Source organism: Myotis nattereri (assembly GCF_964212035.1).
Source record: "Myotis nattereri genome assembly, chromosome: 12".
NCBI classification, from domain to species: domain Eukaryota; kingdom Metazoa; phylum Chordata; class Mammalia; order Chiroptera; family Vespertilionidae; genus Myotis; species Myotis nattereri.
The window spans coordinates 65789296-65802799 of NC_138087.1; positions in this window are offsets into that span (position 1 = coordinate 65789296).

Sequence of the window (13504 nt, forward strand, 5' to 3'; positions counted from 1 at the left end):
AATGGAATTTAGGTCTTCTAGGACTACTTTTAGAATCCTGGCTATTCCAGAATTCAGAAGGCATGGAAAAACCATGTCCTCAGTAAAAGTTTCTGAGTTTCTGAGTGATCACATATCACTCATATGACCTGGCGTGGCATGGAAGCTTTCTGTTCTGTATACTGCTTGTTTCTTAATGGTGAAGAAGGTAGCATTCCGTATTGTTAATTGCTCTATATTTTTGAAATGTAAGACAGTTAGCCTGGCCGGTGTAGCTCAGCAGTTGAGCATCGATCCAGGAACCAAGAGGCTTTTGGTTCAATTCCCGGTCAAGGCACATGCCCAGGTTTTGGGCTCCATTGACCCCCAGTGTGGGGTGTGCAGGAGGCAGCCGATCAATGATTCTCTCTCATCATTGATATTTCTATCTCTCCCCCACTCCCTTCCTCTCTGAAATCAATAAAAACAGTCATAATAATGTAGTTTATAAATTGTCTAACATTTTGCCTTCCTTGTGTTTTTATTTTAATTTGTCTAAGAAATTCCTCTGAAACACCTTTATCTGATAAACGATGCCCCCCACATTTATGATGTTTGGACAAAATACAACTTTGAACATTTACCTTAAGGTATTCCAGTATGCAGTGGTAGTTAATATTTAACAAACATTACCCTATTTATATTTACAGTTAGGACTCCTTGAGACAAAAAAGCAATGTAAAAATGCCAGTATAGGTCAGAAATAAGACCATTTATTAGGTAAATCTGTGAGGTAGACATTTTTATATCATTTTATCCAAGACAAATATAAAGTCATAATCATTAACCTGTATTCCCTAAAATAGAAACTTCTGAAATTATACTGAGTGAAAAAGCTAACCTCAAAAGATTCCATACTACATGATCCCATTTATATAACACTAGAGGCCTGGTGCACAAAAATTTGTGCACTGGGGAGGGGGGGGGGAGAGGGGGTCCCTCAGCCCGGCCTGTGCCCTCTCGCAGTCTGGGACCCCTCGGGAGATAACGACCTGCTGGCTTAGGCCTGCTCCCAGGTGGCAGAGGGAAGGCCCAATCCCTAGGTGCAGCCCCTGGTCAGGCTCAGAGCAGGGCCGATTGGGGAGTTGGGGCGCCGCCCCCTGTCATGCACAAAGCAGGGCGGATTGGGAGGTTGCAATGCCACCCTCAGTCATGCTCAGGGTACGGCCGATTGAGGGGTTGAGGCACTGCCCCTGTCACACTCAAGGCAGGGTCGATAGGGAAGTTGCGGCGCCACCCCCTGTCACACACAGAGCAGGGTGGATCAGGGGGTTGGGGCGCTGCCCCCTGTCATGCACAGAGCAGGGCCCATCAGGGGGGTTGGGGCTCCGTACCCTGTCACACACAGAGCAGGGCTGATCAGGGGGTTGAGGAGCTCCCCCCTGTCATGCACAGAGTAGGGTCAATAGGGGAGTTGGGGCACCGCCCCCTGTCACACACAGAGCAGGGCCGATCAGGGGGTTGAGGAGCTCCCCCCTATCATGCACAGAGTAGGGTCAATAGGGGAGTTGCGGCGCCACCCCCTGTCATGCACAGAGCAGGGCCATCAGGGGGGTTGGGGCTCCGTACCCTGTCACACACAGAGCAGGGCCGATCAGGGAGTTGAGGAGCTCCCCACTGTCACTCACAGAGCAGGGCCCATCAGGGGGGTTGGGGCAGTGCCCCCCGTCACACACAGAGCAGGGCGGATTAGGGGGTTGGGGCGCCGACCTCTATCACCCACAGAGCAGGGCCAATCAGGGGGTTGGGGCGCCGCCACTGTCACACTCAGGGCAGGGCTGATGGGGAGGTTATGGCTCTACCCCATCACACACAGAGCAGGGCCCGTGGAGGGGTGGAGGGGGGTTGGGGCGCCGCCCCCTGTCACACACAGAGCAGAGCCGATCAGGGGGTTAGGGCGCTGCACCCTGTCACACACAGAGCCGCAGGGCGATCAGGGGGTTTGGGTGCTGCCCCCTGTCACGCTGATCCCGGTGCCGGGAGGCATATTACCCTTTTACTATATAGAATAGAGGCCTGGTGCACGGGTGGGGGCTGGCTGGTTTGCCCTGAAGAGTGTCCTGGATCAGGGTGGGTGTCCCTACTGGGGTGCCTGGCCAGTCTGGCTGAGGGACTGAGGGCCGTTTTCAGGCTGACGGGTGACTGAAGCTCCCAACCGCTCCTTTTTTTTTTTTCTTTTTTTTATTCTGGGCCAGCTTTAGCTCTGAGGCCTCGGCTGCTGAAAACAGGTTTCTGGCCTTTGTTTACTGTCTGTATTTGATACAATGTTGTGGTCCAGCTGGCTAAGGCCCCGCTTAGTAAAGCAGGTTTCTGGGGTTTTGTTTACCTTCTACATTTGCAACATAGTTGCTTAGAGTTGCAGCTGAGAGGCTGGCAAGTCAGGCGGGAACGTTGGAGTCCTCCGTCACTGAAGCAAGCAAGCCTCATGTTAGTTTCAAGTTGCCTGGCTGCCGGCCGCCATCTTGGCTGACAGTTAATTTGCATATCTCACTGATTAGCCAATGGGAAGGGTAGTGGTCGTACGCCAATTACCATGTTTCTCTTTTATTAGTGTAGACTAGAGGCCCGGTGCATGAAAATTCATGCACAGGAGCGGGAGTGGGGGGGTGGGGGGGGACCTCTCAGCCCAGCCTGCCCTCTCTCACAGTCCAGGAGCCCTCAGGGGCGGGAGGTGACCTGGCGATCAGGGAAGGCAACGCCCCATCACACCTCTGCTGTTGCCACTGCCGGCAGCGCAAGCCTTGGCCGGCCATGGTTACCTGAGCCTTGGGCAGCCCTGGGTGGCTGGGGTGCTGAGGGGACTGGGGGACTCCGGAGGCAGGTGCCCTGGCGGGTCTGAGGGGACTGGGCTCCACCATCTGGTGGCTGTGGGCACCTCCATCTTTGAGGGCAGGGCAGTCAATTAGCATATCCCCTCCTTATTGGCTGTGGGCGCTGCCATCTTTGAGGGCATGGCAGTCAATTAGCATATTCCCTTCTTATCGGCTGTGAGCACTGCCATCTTTGAGGGCATGGTAGTCAATTAGCATATTCCCTCCTTATTGGCTGTGGGCGCTGCCATCTTTGCGATGGTGTAAGGGTCAATTAGCATATTCCCTCATTATTAGATAGGATTCTCAAAATGACAAAATTATAGAGAGGGATAATAGGTTAGTAGTTGCCAGGAGTGGGAGGGTATGGGGGGAAAAGGGGTTGGGTGTGACTACAGTGGAGTAGCAAGGGGGATGTTTGTGGTAATGGAACAGTTCTATATCTTGATTATACATTCTACACATGATAAAATTGCATGGAATTTTAGATTCACACAAGTGCATATAAAACTGGAAAAATCTCATTAAGATTTGTGGATCATACCAATGTCAAGATGCTAACTACTGGAGGAAACTGGGTTGGAGGAAACTAGGTGAAGAGTACGCAGACCTCTTTGTGCTACTTTTTAAACTTCCTGTGAATCTATAAGTAAGACAAAATATAACAATAATAAGAAATCTTGCAGAGAGTTTTCTTAATACTGGTTGTTCAGTAGTTAAGGAATAACAGACTTTAAAGGTTTAAGGAAACTGTGTGGGATTATAAGTCACATTTTTCACGCTGTAGCATCGTGGTAAATCAAACTAGTTATAATAGCTGACAGACACTGAGTCTGACAGACCTTGCCCAATCTGTTGAATTATGAGTCTTCTTCCTGCCACGCCCTTCCCCGCTATGTGGGGAGAAGGCTTGAAAGCCTCTCCTACATATACTCACTGACCTCCCACCACTAAGAGTCATGCCCATTTTCCTCATCCTGTGTGTGGCTCTAACACAGTCATCTTTCTGTGAAGCTCCTAACATGTCCAACGCCTGGTTCAGAGGGTCCCCATGTTGCACTGAAGGTGCTGTCTCCTGTCACTGTCCATAGTAGGAAATGGAAGCCCATGCCAATTTTCTGGAGCACTTTTCTGAAGAGAGGAGAATTTCTTTTCTGTCCTTTTGTCATACTATACCACCTACGTCCCAATGCCTCCAAGTTTTTAATAAAACAGCCCTTTCCATTTTTATTCACAGGAAATCCTTTAATATTTAGGCATGAGTCTGTGGGGCTAGGCCAGAGAACAATCAGAGCGATTATCACTACATCAGTCCCCTTAACTACTGGGCTTCTGTCCTTAAAACTGGCACATCCCACTCTCTGCTCTGGCAGTGGGTTCTTATCAAGGTGTTTCCTGGGTCCCACTTACAAGTAGATCTCCTGGAAATAAAGGTCGTCACACCTCTTCAGATATGCTTGAGTATATTTGATTCTGCTTAATTTCAAGCTGAGACACCCACCCCGCACCCACCACTCCCACAAAAAGAGAATCCTATTCACTAACTTTATTTATCAAAGAACTAGACAAAGGGAATAATTTGAGTTAAGTAGAGCAACACCTCTGCCTAGGCAATAAAATGAATAGTACTGTATGGTGGTGAAGAGTGTGAGCTAGAACCAGATTTGCCAGTTAGAATCTTAAAATATTGTGAAGCAGTATGCAGCATTACACTGCCCTGGCCCTGCTCCTGGTGGAGGAGAACTAACCAGCCATTGCCATCCGCTATGGGTTGCCCCAGGAAGAGAGGCTTTCTCAGTATCAGCAGTTGAAAGATTTTCGGTGATGAATTCCTGTGGCTACCAACCTATTTGGCTGAGGCATGGACATGAAGCTGTTGAATACTGCCATTAAAAACGACATACGTGAGTATTGTGAGACCTACCCACATCATGTGGCCAGAGCAGGCCAATTTGGCACCAAAGGCTTGGCCATCATAATTGTGTCAGGTGAGAGTGATGCTAAGATCCTCAGTGATATGGAGGATCACTTTGAGGTCAGTATTAGTGAGCTGCTTGATGAAATAAACATCTACATTGAACAGACCTGGTAGAGGGATCACCCACCCATTTTGAATATGCCAGTCTGTCTGCTTCAGTAGATGATATCAGGCATGGGATGGAGACACTACTGTTATCTACCCCATGGCTTCCTTCCTTTGCATCACCACCCCTCCTAAAACCCCATTTCCTGATTTGTCAGAATTTTTTAGCAAAACAAAAAATAAAAAGTTTATAGACCATCACTAGTTAAAAGTGAACTAAGGCAAGTTACTTAACCTGTCTGGGCGGCAGTTTCCTGAAGTATAAAGAGGGGATAAGTAGTATTTATCTGATAGTTTTTTGGGAAAGTTTAAAGGAATTGATACATAAAAAGTACTTAAAACAGTAGCACATGCAATATGTTTATATTTGTCATTTTGTATTACTATTATGAGCTTACAAAGCAGAACATCACTCAAGAATCATGTATTTAGTGTAGATCATGAATCAGCACCAACTGATCTATAGTAGTAAAGTGCTACTAGTCCCTACCAAAAGAATGGAATTGACACTAACAAAAGAGAAACATGCAAATTGGTATCACTCTGCTATACCCACCAGCCAATCAGGATGAGTATGCAAATTAACCCAACAAAGATGGCAGTTAATTTGCATACGCAGGCACGGAGCGAAGACTGAAGGCTCCGGCCGGAGTAAAGCCAGAGTGAAGACTGAAGACTGAAGAGGCTTGGCTTCTCCGCTGCGGCCAGACCAAAGGCCTGGGTCCCGGGTGTCGGAGGATAACCAGTGCCGGCAGCCAGGGGAAGGAAGGCCTATTGCACGAATCTTCATGCAACGGGCTTCTAGTATGAGAATAAGTGTCTAGAAACTTTCATAGCAACTTGACAGAGAAATATTTCTATTGAATCTACTAATAAAAATGTAGGATTAATATTCTGTATTTGTTTTTATTTTAGTTATTTATTTTTATTGTTTTTTTGCAAAAGTATTAGGACACAGAAGATTGGAATTTTTTAAAAAATGGTCCTTCACCACAATTTGAGAAGCATTACTCTACCATTTCTCAAATATATGGATCTGTTTTTCTTTTTTATCTTACAAGTAATATGTGACTGTCCTCTATTTTATGACCTTTTATTAAGGAATTATTATTTCAAACATAAAAAATGGAATAGTTTAATGACTCCCAACTACCAATCACTGATCATTTAAAATCACTGATAAATTGTCAATGTAGAGCAGTAGTTAAACTTTAATATGCATCAGAATCACTTGGAGGGCTTGTTAAACAGAAATTGATTATTTCTGACCCAGGGATGGGGCCCAATAATTTGCATTTCTAGCAGATTCCCAGAAGAGGCTGCTACTGATGATAGTATTGGAACCAAATTTTGAGAATCATTGATGTAAAGGGTTAAGATTTTTCTGCAGCCCCTGCACCAAGAGTTGGACCCCTTAGTATATGTTTATTTCTAAATCCAAGGTAGAATATATTCCCATTAGCTTTTCTTCTTTCTTTCTTTCTTTCTTCCTTCCTTTCTTTTTTTTTTTTTTTTTTTGCCACCTGAGCCCACAGAATGTGCTTTTCCAGATTTATCTTTAGGCCATCTACTTCTTGAGAACTGATAATGGAATTTTTGCTTTGCCCCTTTACATTGTTGTTTTTTTTTTTTTACTTTTTCTCAATGGCAACCTAAGTGTCTACAACAATTTCTTTCTTCTCACTTGTTTTCTGATAGTCTTACTTCAGGACTGTCTACCTCAATATTCTGACATTCTTGTTTCATCTATATCTTTACTCTTCTCCACCACTCATTTTTGTTTTTAGGTACAATTTAGATATGTTGAAATGCACATGTTGAAATTTATATAGGATAAAAACTCAAGCTATTCAGTGGTTGAGCGTCGACCTATGAACCAGGAGGTCACGGTTCGATTCCTGGTCAGAGTGCATACGGGGGTTGTGGCTCTGTCCCAGTGTGGGGCATGCAGGAGGCAGTTGATCAATGATTCTCTCTCATTATTGATGTTTCTATCTGTCTTGCTTTACCCTTCCTCTCTGAAATCAATAAAAAAAATATTTTTGAAAACAAACTTAAGCTATAGCCCTACTCTCCTACAGATTTTAACTATAGTTTTGTTTTTAAAGAATACACCCAGCCCTGGCCAGGTGGCTGGGTTGGTTGGAGCATCATCCCATATACTAAAAGATTGTGGGTTTGCCCTAACTGGTTTGGCTCAGTGGATAGAGCGTTGGCCTGCGGACTCAAGGGTCCCGGGTTTGATTCCAGTCAAGGGCATGTATCTTGGTTGCAGGCACGTACCCAGTGGTGAGTGCAGGAGGCAGCTGATTGATGTTTCTTTCTCATTGATGTTTATAACTCTCTATCCCTAACCCTTCCTCTCTGTAAAAAATCAATAAAACATTTAAAAAAAAAAAAGATTGTGGGTTGATTCCTGGTCAGGGCACATACCTAGGTTGCGGATTCCATCCCGGTTGGGGCACTTAAGGGAGGCAACCCATCGATGTTTCTCTTTCAAATATATGTTTCTCTCTCTCTAAACATACCGTAGGATAAGGATTAAAAAAAAAAAAGAATATACCCCATGTAACCTCGACTTTTAAGAAAAAGAAGATACTCTTCAGCATTGACTTAGTTTTCTTATAATGGCTGTTAAATATTTAGAAACAAGACTAGATTTTATAAATAATAAACTGAAATAGATTTTTAAATTAAATGTAAAAATTTTAAATCAATAGAAATCTAAATTAACAGTTGTTAATTTTAAAAGGTAAAATTGTCTGGCTAAAACAAAAAGTCCTTGCTCACACATGAATATAGTGCTGATTCCTACAGAAAAGGTTCTTTGACCAGGTGATACAGGTGATACTCAACATTTTTAATTAATAACTGGTACTAAATGTACACCAACCATTCAAAATAGATGTTGTCCATGATTAGTAGGGCCAACCTTTGTATACTAGTATTAGCTGAATATCTGCATGGATATAACTTCATTATAATGGGGACAATAACTCAATTGTATTAAAAATTTTCTATATACCTGCATTTCTTAGAATGTTATATCACTTGCCTTCTATGTGAATCAGATGCATCATTTACCTATCAAGCTCTCTGTTTTTTTCTCATTAGCCCATGACAAAGTGGCACTAATGTGTGAGGAAGCAAATGTATATACAAAGGTAGGCGCTAAATTTACATGGCCTCACTTTATTGTAAGATAGTTATCCACATGATCTAGAATATAATTATATAACATTATAAACACAAATGTGAAACAGTTTTGCAGAAAACCCTCAGACCACCATAAATGTAATAACAGGCCCACTTAAGAAACATCTGCCTGGAGCAGTTTCTCAAACTTGGGTCATTCCAATACCATTTCCATGATTCTTGTTCTATCCATGTATCATCTTTACTCTTGTTTGTTCAACATTTTTCTCTAAATCACTTTACTTTTTTTTCAAATATTTTTTATAACATCACTTTTTCACTTTTTAAAATTGATTTTAGAGAGAAACATAGATTTGTTGTTGCAGTTATTTATGTATTCATTGGTTGATTCTTGTTAGTGCCCTGACTAGAGGTCAAACCCGAAACCTTGGCATATCAGGACAATGCTCTAATCAACTGAGCTGCCTGGCCAGAGCAATTATTTTATTTTAAAAGGAAATTTTATATCACTATCATAAATGGAAAACCAGTATCATTTGCCATAAGAGCTGTCAGTGAATACAATGTAAACAATATTAAATTCTAGCTAGAGCCCTGACCAGTTTGGCTCAGTGGATAGAGCGTCGGCCTGCGGACTAAAGGATCCCAGGTTCGATTCCGGTTAAGGGCATGCACCTTGATTGCAGGCACAACACCAGTAGGGAGTGTGCAGGAAGCAGCCGAATGGGATGTTTCTAACTCTCTATCCCTCTCCTTCTCCCTTCCTCTCTGTAAAAAATCAATGAAATATATATTTTTTAAAAATTCTAGCTAGATACTATTATCTCTTGAAGACTCTGGACCGGAGACCTATTTCTCCTTTTTATAAAAAGGGAGATTACCAAGTGTGGGTGTAAAAGGCATACTAACACCAAATGGAAACTTTTTTTCTATTTCCAGTGTTAAAAAAAGAGACAACAGGCCTAAAATGGAGTCACTTATGCTAAGCCCCACATTAGCAAACCAAGACTTAATCCTAATCTAATTGCAGTTTCAACCACTCCTAGGAATTTAATCTTTAAGCAGTTAACCTGGAATTACCTAGTCAGCACTAGTGAGGTAATCCTATCTAATAATAGACAAACATGGTAATTAACCATACCTCCGACATTCTTCCCATTGGCTAATCAGGGCGATATGCAAATTAACTGCCAACCAAGATGGCAGCCGGCAGCCAGGCAGCTGAAGTAAACAGGAGGCTTGCTTGCTCTAGTGATGGAGAAAGCCAAGGTTCCCCTCCTGCTGCTGCCAGCCTCTCAGCTGCAGTCTAAGAAACAATGTTGCAATTATAGAAGCTAAACAAACCCCAGAAACCTGCTTTCAGCCAGCTGGGCCTCAGAGCTGGAGTTGCAACAGTGTTTCAATTATAGAAGCCAAACAAACCGAGGTCTCAGAGCTGGAGCCAATCCTCAGAGCTAAAGCCGGCTCTCAGCTCCAGTGACAGCAATAGAAGGTAAATAAATCACAGAAGAAAAAAGAAAAAAAGGAGAGGTTGGGAGTTTCAGTCACCCGCCAGCCTGAAAACAGCCCTCAGCCCCTTACGCAGACTGGCACCCCAGTGGGGACCCCCACCCTGAAGGGGGTGTGACCAGCTGCAAACAGCCATCATCCCCTCATCCAGGCTGGCCAGGCACCCCAGTGGGGACCCCCACCCTGAAGGGGGTGTGACCAGCTGCAAACAGCCATCATCCCCTCATCCAGGCTGGCCAGGCACCCAAGTGGGACCCCCACCCTGATCCGGGACACCCCTCAGGGCAAACCAGCGAGCCCCCACCCGTGCACCAGGCCTCTATCCTATATAGTAAAAGGGTAATATGCAAACTGACCCTAACAGCAGAAGGACTGGGAATGACTGGTCACTATGACACACACTGACCACCAGGGGGCAGACACTCAATGCAGGAGCTGTCCTCTGGTGGTCAGGGTGCTCTCACATGGGAGGAGCTCTGTTCAGCCACAAGCCAGGCTGATGGCTTCCAGTATAGCGGTGGTGGTGGGAGCCTCTCCTGCCTCCTCAGCAGCGCTAAGGATGTCCGACTGCAGCTTAGGCCTGCTCCCCGCTGGTAAATGGACATCCCCCGAGGGCTGCCGGGCTGCCAGAGGGATGTCTGATTGCCATCTTAGGCCCAAGCCCCCGGGGAGCGGGCCTAAGCCAGCAGGTGGTCATCCCCTGAGGGGTCCCAGACTGCGAGAGGGCACAGGCTGGGCTGAGGGACACCCCCCCCCCCCCCGCGAGTGCACAAATGTTTGTGCACCGGGCCTCTAGTCTATATATATATAAAAGGCTAATATGCAAGTGTCCCCTTGGGAGTTCAACCAGGAGACCAGGAGTTCAATCGCTTGCTATTATGTGCGCTGACCACCAGGGGGTGGTGTGGAATGAAGGAAGGCTCCAGCTGGCAGCCTGAAGGCCCTGATCAGCTCTGATCGCCGGCCAGACCTAGGGATCCTACCCATGCATAAATTTCGTCCACCAGGCCTCTAGTTACCAGATAAAACCTTTCCGTTCCCCTTAAGAGAGTGACCCAGCCTGAGACAATGCATCTTTTACTAATAATTACCTTTTTTTGCCCCTTTTCCTCCTTTAAAACTTTTCCTTTCTTTACAGCTCAGCAGAACTCCTTTCTACTTTTTAAAGTTTAGTATCAGAATTATAGCAACTTTCTCTGGTAAATTAGAAGATCTAGTGTTGATTCCAGTAATAATTATCTTTAAGTGTTAAATAACATACATAAATCATCAACTTCAGGAGTAAAAATGTACAAGATATTTATTGACTCCACTCTGAGAAATAAAAAATTAGCCCTCACAACAACTCTGATGACTCTCTCCTTTATTATCAATTTTGTCAGAGTATTAGTTTCACATTATGTAAATTTTCTATCAAAAATTATAGCTATCACATTAAATTTTATAAATATTATAAATTTTATAAATATTCATATTGGTTTAGGGGAGTTCTCATTGACAATATTGTTGTTTTTAAAATTCACCTTCCAGTAGGCAAACTTATATCCTTAAGATTTTCTTTTTAGAAAGGATAATGGGTTATCTGTTTCCTGAGTCTTTATATATTCTGTTATTTTTCTAAATGAAACTTCAATGAATTAAAAATCTTTCCCCAGAAAGCTCTGTGGCTATAGCACTACTCCTCTATAGCATTTAAAAACTAGATTGGAAGAGATTGAAACTCATTACTCTAATTAAGTGGGGATTTTAAAAATATATATTTTATTTTTATGTACTTATTTATTTATTTTTATAAATTTTATTTTACAGTTAGAACAAAGCCTTCACTGTGGTCACTAATTCAAACCTTCCCTCTAAATTTTTTGACATAAGTACTTAACAAGGAGCCAAATATATTGGTTAGAGTATATTTATTTTCTTTTTCCTTATTTGTCCTTTGTTGAAACAATAGCCTTACGCCAAAAGCAGATCACAGTCTACAAAGTCAGTAGAAAGGTTCCAGCGATGACAGACAAATGGATAGAGCTATTATCCCTCCCCAATATGGTTCTAAAAAATGTTTACCATAACTGATGAGCCCACAGGGAAGGCAAATATCTAACCTTGAACAGGCAAATAAGCAAAAGGTCAGTCACAGAAAAACAAAGCTAAAGAACAATCTGGAACATTTCTCTGTGAGAATATGTTATTAATTTAACTAGAAAAGCACATCTCCTCCCCATTCCTACCTCATTCCTCACTTGTGGAGGTAGAGGATTACTGTGTCAGAGGATCCTAAGTCTTTATGTAGCCTCTCCAACGAGAGCAGTGGGAGTCTGAAACCTTAATCAAAAATTTAATTTAGTGGGGAAAGACAGGGGACATCTGTAATACTTTCAACAATAAAATTTAATTTAGGAGAGGTTAGTAGGAGGATGACACCTTCAAGAATAATTTGGCACAGAGTAAAGACATGGGGGTAATTCCAAAGCTTGATCTTTGTATAGCAAAGTAGTGGCCATTAAGAGATGGCTCAATCATGGACCTGATTCTTAAGCTAACTTTGAATGCCCTTTTTTAAATTCTTTTTTAAAAATGCCTGGTGGTAGGAACAGTTTGAAAGCTAGAAGATAAAAGAAGACTGACATTGTCCTGCAAAATAAAATGCTACTTTTACTTATTTTAATTAGTTATTTATTTATTTAAATATATTTTTATTGATTTCAGAGGGGAAGGGAGAGGGAGAGATAGAAACATTGATGAGAGAGAATCATTGATTGGCTGGCTTTCTGCACGCCCCCTACTGGGGATCCAGCCCACACCCAGCATATGCCCTTGACTGGAATCGAACCCGGGATCCTTCAGTCCACAGGCCAATGCTCTATCCACTGAGCCAAACCAGCTAGGGCTAAAATGCTATTTTTATAGTGAGCAGAGGAAGCTACGTTGATGATAGAAGAGTCAAATGTTTCTTTCTTAGCATGGAAAGAGTTCATGTACTCAGAGTGGACTACTGTGTTTCAGAATTAATGCCTGACTTTGGGCGATGTGGGTGTATTTGACATAAAAGTTACTATTAAGTGAGGACACCAGGAAGAATTAGGTGGAAATATGTCCAAGGGCACTGGGCTTAGCAACCACACCCACCTTGGACTCTCTTGCTAAAGCCATAGTCTAAATGAATGAATAATTCAGCCTTAGCTGATCTGGCTCAGTGAAAAGAGCATGTGGCCTTCGGACCAAAGCATTCCAGGTTCATTTTGGGTCAAGGGCACTTACCTTCATTGTAGGCTCCTCCCCAGCCTGGGCCCTAGTTGGGACTCATGTAGGAGGCAACCAATCGATGTGTGAGTGGAGCATGGGATCTCCTAAAAGGGGTGGAGAAAGTAAAGCGCATTTTAAAGAAGGAAATTTGAACAAAATTCAAGCTCTCAGGCATGAAAGCAGAGATGAAAGCAGATGAAACCAGAGCAAAGTAGAGATTTGGGTATTATGTTCAGGAGGGACCCCTGCAATGGTTTATATAATTTTTTATACTTTTGCCTTGAGTATCATTAAGAGTTAGATTGTGATACATATAACAGAAAACTAAAAATAATAGTGCCTTAAATTAGGTAAAATTTTATTTCATGCAAAATTCTAGAAGTAGTGGTTTCAGGGTTGTTATGACATTCCATGTTCATCAAAGATGCCAATTGCTTTTTGTTCCATTATGTGAGCATATGGCTTTCATTTTTTTTTTTTTATGGCTTTAATTCTTAAGCTCACAAAATGGTTAGAAGCTTTTCTAAAGAAGCTTCCCTAGAAGTCCAAAATCTTCCACTTATGTCTCAAGAGCCATAATTTGGTCACATGGTCACTCCTAGTTGCAAGAAAGGCTGGGAGATGCAGTGTTTTTACTGGGCATAGTGCCACCTCTAATAATAGATGTTGGTAAGAAGTGAAGAAT